General features: G+C 42.3%; 1 protein-coding gene across 1 annotated transcript in view; it reads right to left on the bottom strand.

Moving 5' to 3' along the window:
- Nucleotides 1–15,179, bottom strand: part of LOC115471850 (alpha-N-acetylgalactosaminide alpha-2,6-sialyltransferase 3-like) — a 315,959-nt gene that overhangs the window by 248,493 nt on the left and 52,287 nt on the right. The window lies entirely within an intron of this gene.

The following is a 15,179-nucleotide window of genomic DNA, read 5'->3' as shown; positions in this document are numbered from 1 at the left end:
CCACTCTCACCTCTCCCTACATTCCTCCCCGGGAACTCCATTCACTGGGTAAAATCTCTCTTATCTGCACCCTTCTCCTCCACTGCTAACTCCAGACTCCGTTCCTTTTATCTTGCTGCACCATATGCCTGGAATAGACTTCCTGAGCCGGTACATCAAGCTCCATCTCTGGCCATCTTCAAATCTAAGCTCAAAGCCCACCTTTTTGATGCTGCTTTTAACTCCTAACCCTTATTCACTTGTTCGGAACCCTTATTTTATCATCCTCACTTTAATATTCCCTTATCTCTTGTTTGTCCTGTTTGTCTGTCCTAATTAGATTGTAAGCTCTGTGGAGCAGGGACAGTCTCTTCATGTTCAAGTGTACTGCGATGCGTATGTCTAGTAGCGCTTTAGAAATTATAAGTAGTAGTAGTAGTAAATGCTACCTACAGTTGCTCTGCATCTAATGTAGCACTGAACAATCACTAACAGGGTTCAGACAGAGAAAGCCTTTTTTTTTTGGCTCTCAGTAATTATGTAAGAAATTCAAGCTCTAAGCATGAGGTTAATATGTACTTCTCTGTTGAGTTAACAGACTGAACTTTACAACAATCCTGTGCTTACAATACCACATTCTAAGAAATGTCAGATTTTTTTTTTTAAATGATCTGTGAGTTGAATGAAAAGAAAAATGGATGTTTCTATTTCTCACTTTCCTGACTTGCTCTATGGTAGAAAAACTAGAGCAGCACGATGCACAAGGAAAACTGAAATGAAATAAGAAGGACAAAGGATGTATTCTGTAGAATTTGATGCACATGACCGCCTGCTAAATTCCAGTCATTCATCCTCATTTTTTCCTACCTTGGAGTTGTTACACCACCCTGCCACAGATTTTTAATAGCAAAAAAAAAACAAAAACTGTTCTCAGTCACAGAAAGGAATCATTCTTAATATTCTATCTCCAGACTTGATTAAGTTACAAGGAAATGGGAGTTACCTGTAATGGGTTTGTGAATTGCAGGGAGACCCCAATCGGGAGGAGTGGTCTAATGGTTAGTGCAGTGGGTTTCTGATCTGGGGATCTGGGTTTGATCCCACTGCTCCCTAACGGCTGAGGCAGTGAGTAGAGATCCTGGGGAACTGGGTTTGATTTCCACTGCAGCTCCTTGTGACTCGGGCAAGTCACTTAACCCTCCATTGCCCCAGGTACAAATAACCTCAGATTGTCAAACCAATTAGGGACAGAAAAGTACCTGAAAAAATAGTATATGTAAAATTGCTCTGTCTGTATCTACAGAAAGGCAGTATATCACGAGTGGAATAAACAAACATTTAACATATATTAAAGGGAGAGGGAACATGCATGATGTTTGCCCCTTAACGTGCGTTAAATAGCAATACTTTATGTTATATTAGTGTAATCCATGCTAGTTTAAGTTACTATGGAAAACATAACAATGAGATGCACAGCATGCAAATGCATGCAAAATACTTTATTATAATGTAAATTGAATAACGTAGCTCATGATAAACACTATAAACTGTGTTATTACAGGAAAAATAATGGCAGCTGAAAGCTGGCACTATTTTTCCTGATACCATTAAACACAGTACCCTGTTATTACTTGCTTAATAGTTATATCCTTTATTTAAATACACTCATCAACCCATAAAACTCTGAGGACCCTAAGGACTCACTCACACTGGCCATACATCCTTGTTCTTATATTTTTACATCCACATAATATTGCAACACTCTATTATTCCATATACCTATGTGAGTATATCAATGCTATACATTTAGAAAAAAATGTTTTGTGTCCGTTGTACTCCAATAGGAACCAACAAAGTCTCACATAAGTCTTTTTAGCTCATATGCATCATAGGCTTGTAAATGTTTCAAAAGATCTCAAACCACACTCTTGGTCCACAGCCTCTCACTGTGCCAACTCGATTTACACAGCGGGACAGCCAGCTTGCTGAGTGTTGCTTTATGGCTTGGCGAGGACTTCCATAAGAGACCACAGTAACTCCTTCCGGTTAAATTTAAATCCACATATGCTCCTCTAGCTGTCCAGAAAGATGAAGAGTGTTTTCCTTTCCCATCTCTCCCCCCCCCCCCAACAAAGACAGCATCCTACAGAGACCCCTGCAAAAGTCCCTCCCCCATAGATACCCCCTTGAAGATTCCCCCACCTCTTAGAATCCCTGGTGGTGTAAGGGGTCCAGTGGTAGTCTTATGATACTACTGCTAGGGTTCAAGCCAACATATAAGGGCCTTTTGTGGTAGTACCATTACAACGAGCACAAGTGTTACTCCTGAGTTTGGAAAAGTCTCCATTGTTTGAGAACCCGGTATCCCCTGAAGAAGCCTTTTGGCGAAACGGGTCCGTTGAGTTTCAGTGGTCTTTCGGGAGAACTACATGCGTCAAGCACAGACAACTAAGCTAAGCTGAATTTCAATTTATTTTGAACTTTGCATGTTGGACAGTACACTATATACGGATGTATTGGTTTTAAGTTCATAAAGAAAAAATATTCAAAAAATTAAATATAAAGATGTGAGCATTTTTCCCAACCTTTGTGGTTGGGCGTGGGTTTTTGACCGATGATTATAGCACACAGGCATCAGACAAAAATTGTCTAATTGCCACGGGCTTGCAGTGGCAGGTCCTTTTTCTTATGAGGTCTTTTCCCCTTAACTTTTTTTAAGTGGCGTTAATCACTTGTTGAACCTTACTCGCTCCCTTTGTGTGTGACCATTGAGGTTGAATTTGAGTGGGTTTTTCCCTATATTAATGTGGTATCTTACCAACCTTTAGCAATATAAAATAACACATGCTTTTGGGATTTTTTAAATTTTTCTCTCACACCTTTTCAGTAGTTCAAGATGAGGCATATTCAGGTACAGTAACTACTTTCCTATCCCTGGAGGGCTTACAATCTAAGGCCCCTATTTACTAGCTCATGCTAAAAGAGCGTGTTGTTGTGCTATTTTACTGCTCAAATATTTACAGCAGGATTCACTAAACAGTGGTACCCAGTACTGCAGGTTAGTGAATCCCATGGTAAATTTACATTTGTCTTGCTATAGTGAAAATACTATGCATTTCTGGCCATGACAATGGGAAGACAGGCCAGGACGGGTCTTAATCAAAAACTGAACTCTACTACTCCAATCCCTTTTTAAATCCTCCCCAAATCTGCAAACTATTCCTCTTCAACTTATCCACAGACCCCCAAACCTCTGATTATCCTCACCCCCAATCTCTTTTCAAAATGGCCCCTGGACTCCCCACCCCCACTGTTCCCCCTGGAACTTACCAGGATTCTCCCTGATGGGCAGTGGGAGAGCAGCTACGATCCCTGGACAACCCTACCCACGGCTCCCTGAATCAAATGTCTTGCGGTACTACTGTTTAGGGGTCCAGCTGCCAAATCAGGCAGCATTTCTGGTGGCTAATGCCACCAGAAGTCTGAGGCAAAGCCGAGTGCCTTGAACTTTGATATGTTATTCATCGAAAGTAAAAGAACAAGGCAAGGTGTTTAAGGCTGGTACAGGCTAAAACCGGTATTTTTGGAGTTTCAGAAGGGGACTTTTTCACATTTTTGAAACTGAAGTACATAACACAAACAGTATGAATAGCTGAATCAGTGAAATGGGACATTGCCAGAAAAATCAATCAATGCCACTTGTTCTAGCCACTTACAATCAAATTAGACAATATTGTATATTTAGCTTGTCCTGCCTATACTGTTGCTATAAAAGAAGTTTTTCTACATATATTTTTTTAGTGCTGAGCTTTAGTAGCTGAAGTCTCAAACTGGGTACTTTATAAGACTAAAGAATAACAAATATTCCAGTAAAAGTCTTTGTATTCTTTTACAATATTTACTTTTTCTAATCTCTTTTGCACTCTCATGTTGTCAGGCGGGATTCTTCTTATTCTCTCACTTCAGTCTCCTCAGGCTATAGAAAATGAAATCAACTTTAAGGGAATTTAGATAAAATAGCAGCAATTTACATAAACATGATGAGCCGCTTCCGTAAGAGAGAGAGAGAGAGAGAGAGAAATGCAGCAGGTTTAGGGGGAACGTGTCATGTGGATCATTTCCAAGGTATCCTGGAGCTAACAGGCAAATCAGAATCAGTCCCTCAGTTCAATTGAATTTGACACCTCCAATCTAAAGAGATTACGAACCATCAGCCTCCAAACTTGCACTTTGGAGCATCACTGTCAATCTGTCCAGAGTACAATTTAGAATTTTCAGTACAATAAAGCCCATTCTTCAATGCACATTAGGCAGAAGCATAAACACAAAACAGCCATGACAAAAGCAAGCTCAGATTCTAACAACAGCCATCCAGTTCTTTAGCATGAGCCCGAAATCTCTTTACAAAATCAAAATTTAACTTTAATCTATAAATACACATTTTTAGAGATATTTTCAGTTTTGCATGGCATCAAATAATCCTATATAATAATTCTCACCACCAACGTTCTAATGTGGGACTGCCTGTGTCTGTGGCTCCTGGAGTTGCTGAGCTAGGCTCCGTAGCCAGGATGACGTCACTAACAGCTGATTCTGAGGCAGGGGGAGGAGTAGGGATGCGGTAAAAACTGGCCCGGTGCGCACCCAATAAACTTGCCTACACTACCACAGGCCACTTTTTACCGTGGCTTAGTAAAAGGACCCCTTAACCTCCATTGCCCCAGGTACAAAACTCAGATTTTGAGCCAACTAGGGACAGAAAAAAAGTAATTATAAGTAAATTTCAAACCACTTTAAGTTATACCACAGAAAGGCTTTATATCAAGAATCTAATTAACATAATAAACAAACAGTTTAAAGGTGCACCTCTGCTTAGGTGTACCAACTTCTGTCAAGTCGATGTCAGGTGTAAGTTGAGGCAACTAACAGTGTTCTCTGTGTGCATTGCTTGGTCACACACCTATGCTCTGCCCAAGGTAACTTCCCCCCCCCCCCCTTTGATGTTGAACAGTATGTAAATTAGGCACACACTGGTCAATATTCAAAATGATTTAACCAGCTAGCAACAGCCTCTGACTGATTAAATCGCTTGTTCAGGGCTATCCGCTAATTTTCAGTAGCACTTAACCAGTTATCATCACTGAAAATTAGCGGTTAACACCTAAATGAAAACTGATTTGGGGGGGGGGGAGACGTTCGAGGGGCAGAGTCAGCATTTGGCCAGTTAAGTGTCGATGTTCAGCCCTTAACCGGCCAAGGTAACCACATAAAATACAGTTCTATCTTTACGTGGTAATCCATTGCCGGTCAAGTTCTAAATATTGACTTAACTGGCTACATGTTAACCGGTTCCGCAAAAACCGGATATACAATGCCAAAGCCCAGACATGGGCCAGCATTGAATATCCAGGAATAATGCCGGTGGGGGGCAGCAAAACGCTCACCACCACCACCACCGGCTCAATATTGACCCCATTGTTTATAGAATAAATTTTGCATGCTATCGGCACCTAAGAATGAGGGGGTGAGTGGCCTATTTACTAAGGGGCTAATATTCAGACTGAGAAAGTTAGCCCAGCTAATTCCCGCAGTCACCGCTAAACCTTGATATTCAATACCAGTGACCGGCATAGAATATCCGGTTTATTTTGGCCAGTTATTTATTTATTACATTTGTATCCTGCGCTTTCCCACACATTGCAGGCTCAATGTGGCTTGCATAGTAAATACAATTACAATCACAAAGTCTTTAAAGAGAATATTATAAGTTGTAGTAAACATATTAAAAATGGGTTATTGAGGAGAGTGAGTTGAGCAAGTCAGGGGCAACAAAGGTAGGATAAGCAAAAGGAAGAGAGAGATTGGGAGGGGTAAGGAGAGGGAGGATGGAGAGGAAAAGATAAAAGGCAAAGGATGGAATAGGAAGAGGTAAGGGCATAAGGAGATTGAGAAATATAGTCTGAGGTACAATAGTCATCAGGACCAAGATTAGGAGATAAAGTTTAAATCTAAGTAGGGTCAGGCGATGTTGATATTCAGGCTTAGCCGGTTATCTTCTAACCAACCAAAGATATCCCACATATTCACTTGGCCAAATATAGCCGCTAAAGTGGGGCTGAAAAATCGGCGGATAGCCAATTATGTTGGCCGATATAACCGGCTATCTGCTTGCCACTAATTGGTGATATTCAGTGGAAGATATCCAGATATCCCGTGCTGAATATCAGTGGTTAGCCACAGTGGCGTAGGAAGGGGGGAGGTGGGGCGGTCCGCCCCAGGTGCACGCGCTGGGGGAGTGTCGGCTGCTGGTTACCTGCTCTCTCTGCCCCGGAACAGGTTACTTCCTGTTCCGGGGCAGAGAAAGCGGGGAACCAACGGAGCCAACGCAGCTCCCAGAGACGACGTGCACTCGGCAGGGCGGAGTGCCAGCGGTAATGATGCACTCCGGGGGGGGGGGGTTGCGCGCGCCGAGGGGGCGCCGCGCTGCACCCGGGGGGTGTGCGCAGCGGCGACCCGCCCCGGGTGTCAGCCGGCCTCGCTACACCGCTGGTTAGCTGGTTATAGGGCATTTAACTGGACAGGTGCCAATCATGGCTGGTTAAATACTTTTGAACATCAGGGGGACAGTCTTATTAACTGTTAATGCAGCAGTTAACTAATTTCCACATTACCTTTCTGTCATGGAACGGGGCAGGGAATGTACCTTCCAGTTGATCCACAGGTAGCTACCACACATTAAATATTAATATGACACATACGCTCCGGTTTACTAAGCAGCGCTAGGGGGTGACCATGCACTAGTGCCGACATGGGCCTATTCACTTTGAATGGGTTGTGTCGGCACTAGCGCATGGAGAGCCGCTAGTGCTGCTTCGTAAACAGACCCCATAATGCATTTCTACCGTTTCAAGAGAAATTGTCATTTCCACTCTCTTTCCTTATGCTGTCTACCTAATTTAACGATGCTGAAAACTACCGCTGGTGTTAATATGTGGCTAATGCTGGGTTTGGTTCAAAACTTTATTTTCAGAGATTCGCCCAACACAGACTGTGTTTCGCCCACAAATCCAAGCAGGACATGAGATTGAAACGTAAAAAACCAGCAGCTGAGAGATGCGACCGGACTTACCCTGTGTATTGAGCTGATATCCTCACCTTGATTGAGTAAAGCACCCTGCTGGATTTTTATGTTTCAGTCTCATGTCCTGCTTGGACTATTAGCCCCTGACGCAGCCCTTGTGGGCGAAACACAGTCTGTGTCAGGCGAATCTCTGAAAATAACGTTTTGAACCATATCACTGATTGATCTGCTTTGTTGGTCTCCACGTTGGATTTTGCAGATCGTTTGCCATCTTGTTTCTTAATGCTGGGTTTGTGCACACGTTCAATGGCACAGAGGGCTCGAGAGCACTTGTGTTAACGTGCACCCTAAAGATGGCCACGAGTTGAATTTAAATGGATGTTAATGATGTCAGTAAGTATTCCTTCTCAATGCACAAACAAAAGCATTGCAGTACACAGAATGAAACGATGGCTCTAACATTGAAAATTTACTACCAGGTCAGGGGCAGCATAGAAGGTTTTCAGAAGAAGATTTCTTGTCAAATTTCCACATTGAACTAGTTTTGTCTTCTTTAGCAAGCAGAAGGAAGCCCATGCAAGTTTTAAGCGCTGATAGTGAGAAATAGACATGCGTGCGAGTCTGAGCAAAAGTAAAAGTGAAAGCACAAATTGGAACCTGTTTTACCGCACCTTGATGAATTCCTCTCTAAAGTGGCTTCAAAAGCCATAAACCAGCATATTATGTCTAATCCAAGTTATATAGAGCAGGAATGCTTTTATGTTTATGAGGGGTTTTATTTATTTTTTTTCTGTATGGAAAAGAAGCTCTAGAAAAAGGGAGTCATAAGATGAGAGTGAAAGTTCAGGTTCAGGAGTAATTTAAGGAAATGTTTCTTTACAGAAAGGGTGGTAGATCTGTGGAACAGCCTTCCAATGGAGGTCATGGAGACAAAGACAGTATCAGAATTCAAGAAAACATGGCACAAATATTGAGGGTCCCTGAGGGAAGGAGGGGAATGTAGAGATAAGCAATCAGTACGTATGTAGAGACTGGATGGGCCATAAGGTCTTTATCTGTTGTCATTTTCTATGTTTTTATATACACTTTAAAGGACCGTGAAACATATGTTTCAGTACCTAAAAACAGACAGCCTGACCCATTTTCTTCAAAAACATATTGTGCATTAATTAATAAGTACTATATTTTGACTCTTTTTTTTTCTGTTGTATGTCACTTTGAGGGGCATAATCGAACGGGGCACCCAAGTTTTCCTGAGGACGTCCTCACAGGACGTCCCCGCGAAGGGGCGGGGAAACCCGTATTATTGAAACAAGATGGGCATCCATCTTTCGTTTCGATAGGAGTGGCCTAGTGGTTAGGGTGTTGGACTTTGGTCCTGAGGAACTGAGTTCGATTCCCAGCACAGGCAGCTCCTTGTGACTCTAGGCAAGTCACTTAACCCTCCATTGCCCGCCGCATTGAGCCTGCCATGAGTGGGAAAGCGCGGGGTACAAATGTAATAAAAATAAAAAATAAATAAAAATAATACGGTCGGGGACGCCCAAATCTCATCATTTAGATCGACCTTAGAGATGGTCGTCCCCGGTTTTCGGCGATAATGGAAACAGAGGACACCCATCTCAGAAACGACCAAATCCAAGACATTTGGTCAAGGGAGGAGCCAGCATTCGTAGTGCACTGGTCCTACTCACATGCCAGGACACCAACCGGGCACTGCAGTGGACTTCAGAAAAAGCTCCCAAGTGCATAGCTCCCTTACCTTGTGTGCTGAGCCCCCCAACCCCCCCCCCAAAAAAAACCCACTCCCCACAACTGTACACCACTACCATAGCACTTAGGGATGAAGGGGGCACCTAACATGTGGGTATGGTGGGTTTTGGAGGGCTCACATTTACCAGCACAAGTGTAACAGGTAGGGGGGGATAGGCCTGGGTCCGCCTGCCTGAAGTGCACTGCAGTACCCACTAAAACTGCTCCAGGGACCTGCATACTGCTGTCAGGGAGCTGGGTATGACATTTGAGGCTGGCATAGAGGCTGGCAAAAATATTTTTTAAGTTTTTTTGGGGTGGGAGGGGGTTAGTGACCACTGGGGGAGTAAGGGGAGGTCATCCCCAATTCCGTCCGGTGGTCATCTGGTCATTTAGGGCACATTTTTGCGCCTTGGTCATAAAAAAAAAGGACCAAGTAAAGTCGTCTAAGTGTTTGTCAGGGACACCCTTCTTTTTTCTATTATCGGCCGAGGACGCCCATGTGTTAAGCACGCCCCAGTCCCGTCTTCGTTATGCTTCCGACACGCCCCCATGAATTTTGGTCATCCCCGTGACGGAAATCAGTTTAGGACACCCAAAATTGGCTTTCGATTATGCCGATTTGGGCGACCCTGTGAGGACGCCCATCTTCCGATTTGTGTCGAAAGATGGTCACCCTTCTCTTTCGAAAATAAGCCTGCAAGTTATCATTTGTGGAAATGATTCATAAATATAATATATAAATGGAAAAGAATAATCTATCGTATTTACTTTTCATATTATCGAATTACAATAGCGCCCTCTATTGCATGTTATAAGCTTTAATTGCTAATGCCAGAGGTATTCTGACACACTCTTCTGTTCCTGTATTTATTCTGTTTATTTATGCTTCGAAACATATAATCTAATCTGAAAAAATCCTTAGGACCTGTGCAGTCCATTTATAATTCATTTGTGCTTTTTCCCCAATTTACTTTTTTATGGTTCATTTTACACATTTTCTTTTTAATAAAAACTTTTGTTAGGTATTAGAACTTTTTAACACACATTTATCAACCTAATGTTCACTCATTTGTAGGTTAGCATGTAAAACTGTATTTTTTTTTACTCTAGCTTTTAGTGACCAATAGGTTATTTAAGACCCTTTGGTCAGGATTGCTGATAAATATGACTAATATACCTTCTGTTCTTGCTAGAGCTCTGCATTCCCAGTCCAGCTATATCCATGTCCTGAACCTCACATCATGCATCTGATGAAGTGGGCTCTGGTCTCGAAAGCTCATGCCTCAATAAATTGCCTAGTCTATAAGGTGCCACCTGACTCTATCAATTTTGTTACACCAGACTAACATGGCCACCCTTTAAAAAAGGTTTTCTTTTTTTCAGATAGTTATATGTCTCTGTGGTAACATACATTTCCTTAGCTTTAGTTGGATATAATTTCATGGTACCTTTCCCTTGGTTACTGCAGCCACAGCATCCCAGATGGAAAAATCAGCAGCAATTACATTAAGTTGCTGTGACACAAGAGGGTCTAAAAGGCATTTTGCAGCTATATTATCTGATATGAACTTTTTCCACCTGATTTTTCCTATAACAATAGAAGAAAAAAAAAAGATATTGGGGTGAATTCTATAAATGGCACCTAAAAACTGGCGCTAAAAAAAAACAATTATGGGTCCTTTTACAAAGGCACACTGAAAAATGGCTTGCGGCAGTATAGGCATGGGTTTCGGGCACGTGCAGATCCATTTTTCAGCATGCCTGCAAAAAATGACTCTTTTTTTTGCCAAAAATGGACATGTGGCAAAATCAGAATTGCCGCTCGTCCATTTTGGGTCTGAGACCTTACCGCCAGCCATGGACCTAGCGGTAATGAATTTGGGCGATAATGGCCTATGTGTGTCAGATGCCACTTGGCGAGCGTCCACTACACGCACCAGAAAATAAAAAATATTTTGTGGACGTGCGCCAAAATTGAAATTACTGCAAGGGCCACGCGGTAACCAGGCGCTAACTGCAATTTGCTGCACGTTGGCGTGCGTAGGCACCTACATGGCTTAGTAAAAGGGGCTCTTACGCACTACTCTATAAGCTGCACCTAAAGTTAGGGACGGTTTAAAGAATACCGTTTAAGTCCTGGGGGTAACGCTTAAATTTAGGCAAGTCCATTTGCACCAACAAAACATGGTGCAAATACTCATGCCTTCGCCCCCTTATTCTATAATTGTGCATGTAGCCAAAAACTACATCCACGATTCACCCTGAACTACCCATGACCCTCCTATTTCTTTGTCCCCTTTTTCGGGACACATGTAAAATTTAGGCACGGATCCTGCACCTAAATTTACAAGGGTAAATGCAAATTAAATTTAATTACTGCCAATAATTATTTATTAAAAAGCCAAATTCTTGGCACTAATTAGCTCATTATTCAATTAAATTGTGTATGCAAATTACTACTACTACTACTACTTGACATTTCTAAAGCACTACTAGGGTTACGCAGTGCTGTACAATTTAACATAGGACAGTCCCTGCTCAAGGAGCTTACAATCTAAAGGACAAATGTACAGCCAGTCAAATAGGGGCAGTCTAGATTTCCTGAAAGGTATAAAGGTTAGGTGCCAAAAGCAACATTGAAGAGGTGGGCTTTGAGCAAAGATTTGAAGATGGGTAGGGAGGGGGCTTGGCGTAAGGGCTCAGGAAGTTTATTCCAAGCATAGGGTGAGGTGAGGCAGAATGAGCGGAGCCTGGAGTTGGCGGTGGTGGAGAAGGGTACATTTGGCAACTTTTATAGAATTAGGAGGATTGCATACAATTCAATAACTGCATTATGTTAGTGCTACAGGGTTTCTTCTAACTTGGTTTTTTGAAAGATATTGGACACATATTTCAGACCTCTAATAGTGACTCACTTTACAGACTGTTGCACTAGCTCCTAGTACCACCAAACCAACTGTATCTTAAGTTAACAGAAGATACCTTAAAGATCAAATCAAAAATTGAAAAGTACGTGCCTCACTGCTGATTACTTCTAACCATCAGACAAGCTGGTAGGAGGCCATTTCCAAGTTGTAAGATTCTTTGGGGCCCTTTAACAAAGGCGCGGCAGGTTCTACAAATGTGCAGCGCATGCCAAAATGACACTACCGCCAGGCTAACATGCCCACCTGGTGGTAATTTCGGAATTGGCGCATGCCCATAACGCCAGGACAAATTATTTTTTTTTATTTCCTACCGTGCACGGTGTTTCTGGCATTAATCGACAGTTGGCATGCACCGACCGGTCACGGCACGTGAGCTCATACTCCTAGGTCAACGGGTAGCGGTAAGGTCTCAGGCCAAAAATGGACATGCTCTGGTTTCAATTTTAGAGCACATTCATTTTCTGGCTCCTTAAAAAAAAGGCCCTTTTTCCTATACGTGGTAAAAAAATGGCCCAGCGTGCACCCAAAAGACGCTCTTGCACTACCGCAGGCCACATTTTACCACGGCTTAGTAAAAGGACCCCCTTGTCTGAAAAGCCAGACTGCAGCAATACTTAGCACTGAAGCTAATTAAAAGTGAAAGGAATCAGGTAACATATTGATTCTTACAACCACAAATTCAAATTCTGTAGGCCTTCATCCAGTCCAAATATGAACAGCAAGACTGAAGCCAGTGTTACTGTAAACAAAATGCTTTGCTTGCTTACTTTGTCATGACTGTGCAGTAAAGCAGAACATTGCAGATACTGAGGAAAAATATTAGTCTAGTTCGGGAACTCAGCTCTCAAAGATAAATGTTTGTTAAAGTTTGCTGGCTTAAGATCTGAACCATCAACACTTTTCTCTAGTTCTGTGTCCATGGGAAATCAGCTCACATGAATCAGGCCCTCAGTGTACACAGACGTAAAGAACATCTAAAGTAGAAATTTCTAACATGTCCTAAATAAGGGGTCCTTATAATATAATGAATTTTTTAAATGGGCTTAGCATGTTTTAACATTGGACTTTACTGCATGCTAAATCCATATTTAGGAGCCCTTTTACTAAACGGTAGGAAAATGTGGCCTTAAGATGCCCTTTCATGAGTCTTTCCCCACAATAAGGCCATTTTTACCACTAGAATAAAATGGCCACATTTCCTTTTTTCTTTTTCTTGTATTAATGGCCATGTGCTGGGGGGCCCTTTTACTAAGCCATGTAAAGGACAAGTCCATAAACCGCTACTAAATGGACTTGGGAAAAATCCACAATTCCAGGAATAACATGTATAGAATGTTTGTACGTTTGGGAAGCTTGCCAGGTGCCCTTGGCCTGGATTGGCCGCTGTCGTGGACAGGATGCTGGGCTCGATGGACCCTTGGTCTTTTCCCAGTATGGCATTACTTATGTAAGGCTCTATGCATGCCCAACACGTGACAAAATGGAGTTACCACCCAGCTACCGCGGGGCTTTTGCAGTAATTTCATTTTTGCCACGCGGCCGATAAATAATTTTTATTTTTGGACGTGTGTATCGGACACGTGCTAAGTGGCATTTGGCGTGCGTAGGTCATTACCGCCCGATTACCGCATGAGACTTTACTGCTAGATCAATGGCTGGCGGTAAGGTCGAAGACCCAAAATGGACACGCGGCAATTTTGATTTTGCCGCACGTCCATTTTCGGCAAAAAATTTAAAAAGGGCTTTTTTTTTTTTTAACAGAAACGCTGAAAAATGGATCGGCCCGCGCCTACACTACTGAAAGCCATTTTTTAGCGCACCTTAATAAAGGACCCCTAATTTTCCCATTAGCACATGGTCATTGAAACAGATTAGCACATGCTACCCCACACACACCCATTCTCCACCCCCAACATGCCCCCTGTGCCAAAAAATACATTTTTATTTTTTTAGCACATAGGTGACACATACATGGCAAAATTACCATGTGATGCCTCAGTGCATCCCACAATATGCCATTAGTGCTTACCACAGCTTTGTAAAAGGCTCCCTTAAGGGTACAGTAAAATAAGGATTTTTTTTTTTTGTTTGCAGGTATTGGGTTAATGTTGTCAGAATGTGGCAACTTCGAATAATTAACATGAAAGCATGTACTGCCTCCTATTTAGGAGGCACCAAGGACTAGATTCTATATATGGAGCCTGAAAAATCAACATGGAAAGAAAATACGCCTAGGCATATTCTCTAAAGCATGCCTACATTTCAAAGAAATGGCTTAAATTTCCGTACAAACAAAAAAAGCAACACTGGGCCTTCAAGACTGAGACAACAAGAGTTCTTTATTGACAGGTGACCCGACATGGGCCGTGTTTCGCCTGCCTCAGGGGTCATAATTTAGTTTTGCGATATATAAGTTCTATAGGTCCAATGCCTCAACAGTCAAAAATGATCACTATGAATAGTGATCACCGCAATGCGAAGATGAGGCTCCCTCAAAGAGCCGTCTCGTTTGCAAAAATATGTCTGTATACCTCTATGTATGCTGTTTTACCCTCTCTATTTGTTCTTAAATTTCCGTACAGAATATAGAAAATGCTAAGCACTTCTCCATGCGACCAAATTTGGTAGCATCCATTTAGGCCATGTTTTACTTGGCACAAATCCTGATGCCTAAATTAGGTGCAGAGCACGTGTATGCTATAATAATGCGCATATATTTTAAAAACACCCAAGCCCTCTTTTTCAACTATGTGATTTAGAATTTACATGCACTACATTACAGAATACATTGAGGGGCCCTTTTACTAAGGTGAATAGGCACCTATGAACATCCAACGTGCATCAAATTGGAACTACCACCCGGCTACCGCATGCCCCGGGCGGTAATTTCATTTTTGACGCAAGTTCAAAACACGCAGTAGAAAATATTTTCTATTTTCTAAGACGTGGCGCTTACGCGGCAGTAATCAGCAGTTTACACGTGTTGACTATTACCGCCCGGTTAATGCGCGAGACCTTATCGCTAAGTCAATGTGTGGTGGTAAGGTCTCATGCCAAAAATGGACACGCGCTGGTTTTAATTTTGCCGCATGTCCATTTTCAGCCACAAAAAAAAAAGAGACGTTTTTCCAGGCGCGCTGAAAAATGGACCTGCACGTATCCAAAAGACGCACCTACACCAGCACAGGCCATTTTTCAGCGTTCCTTAGTAAAAGGGCCCCTTAGAGAGTTGTGCATGTAAATCTTAATTAATGCCAATTAGTGATGACAATTGCTTGCTAACATCCAATTGATAGCGCTGATTAGGTGTTATAGAATATGCTTCGATTTCCATGCATGATATATAGAATTTAGGGGTAAGTGCTCCTTAGTAGCCTGGTGGTTAGTGCAGTGGACTTTGATCCTGGGGAACCGAGTTCGATTCCCATTGCAGCTCC

This window comes from Microcaecilia unicolor, chromosome 6 (assembly GCF_901765095.1).
Source record: "Microcaecilia unicolor chromosome 6, aMicUni1.1, whole genome shotgun sequence".
NCBI classification, from domain to species: Eukaryota; Metazoa; Chordata; class Amphibia; order Gymnophiona; family Siphonopidae; genus Microcaecilia; species Microcaecilia unicolor.
This window is presented reverse-complemented; position numbering and strand designations above follow the sequence as displayed.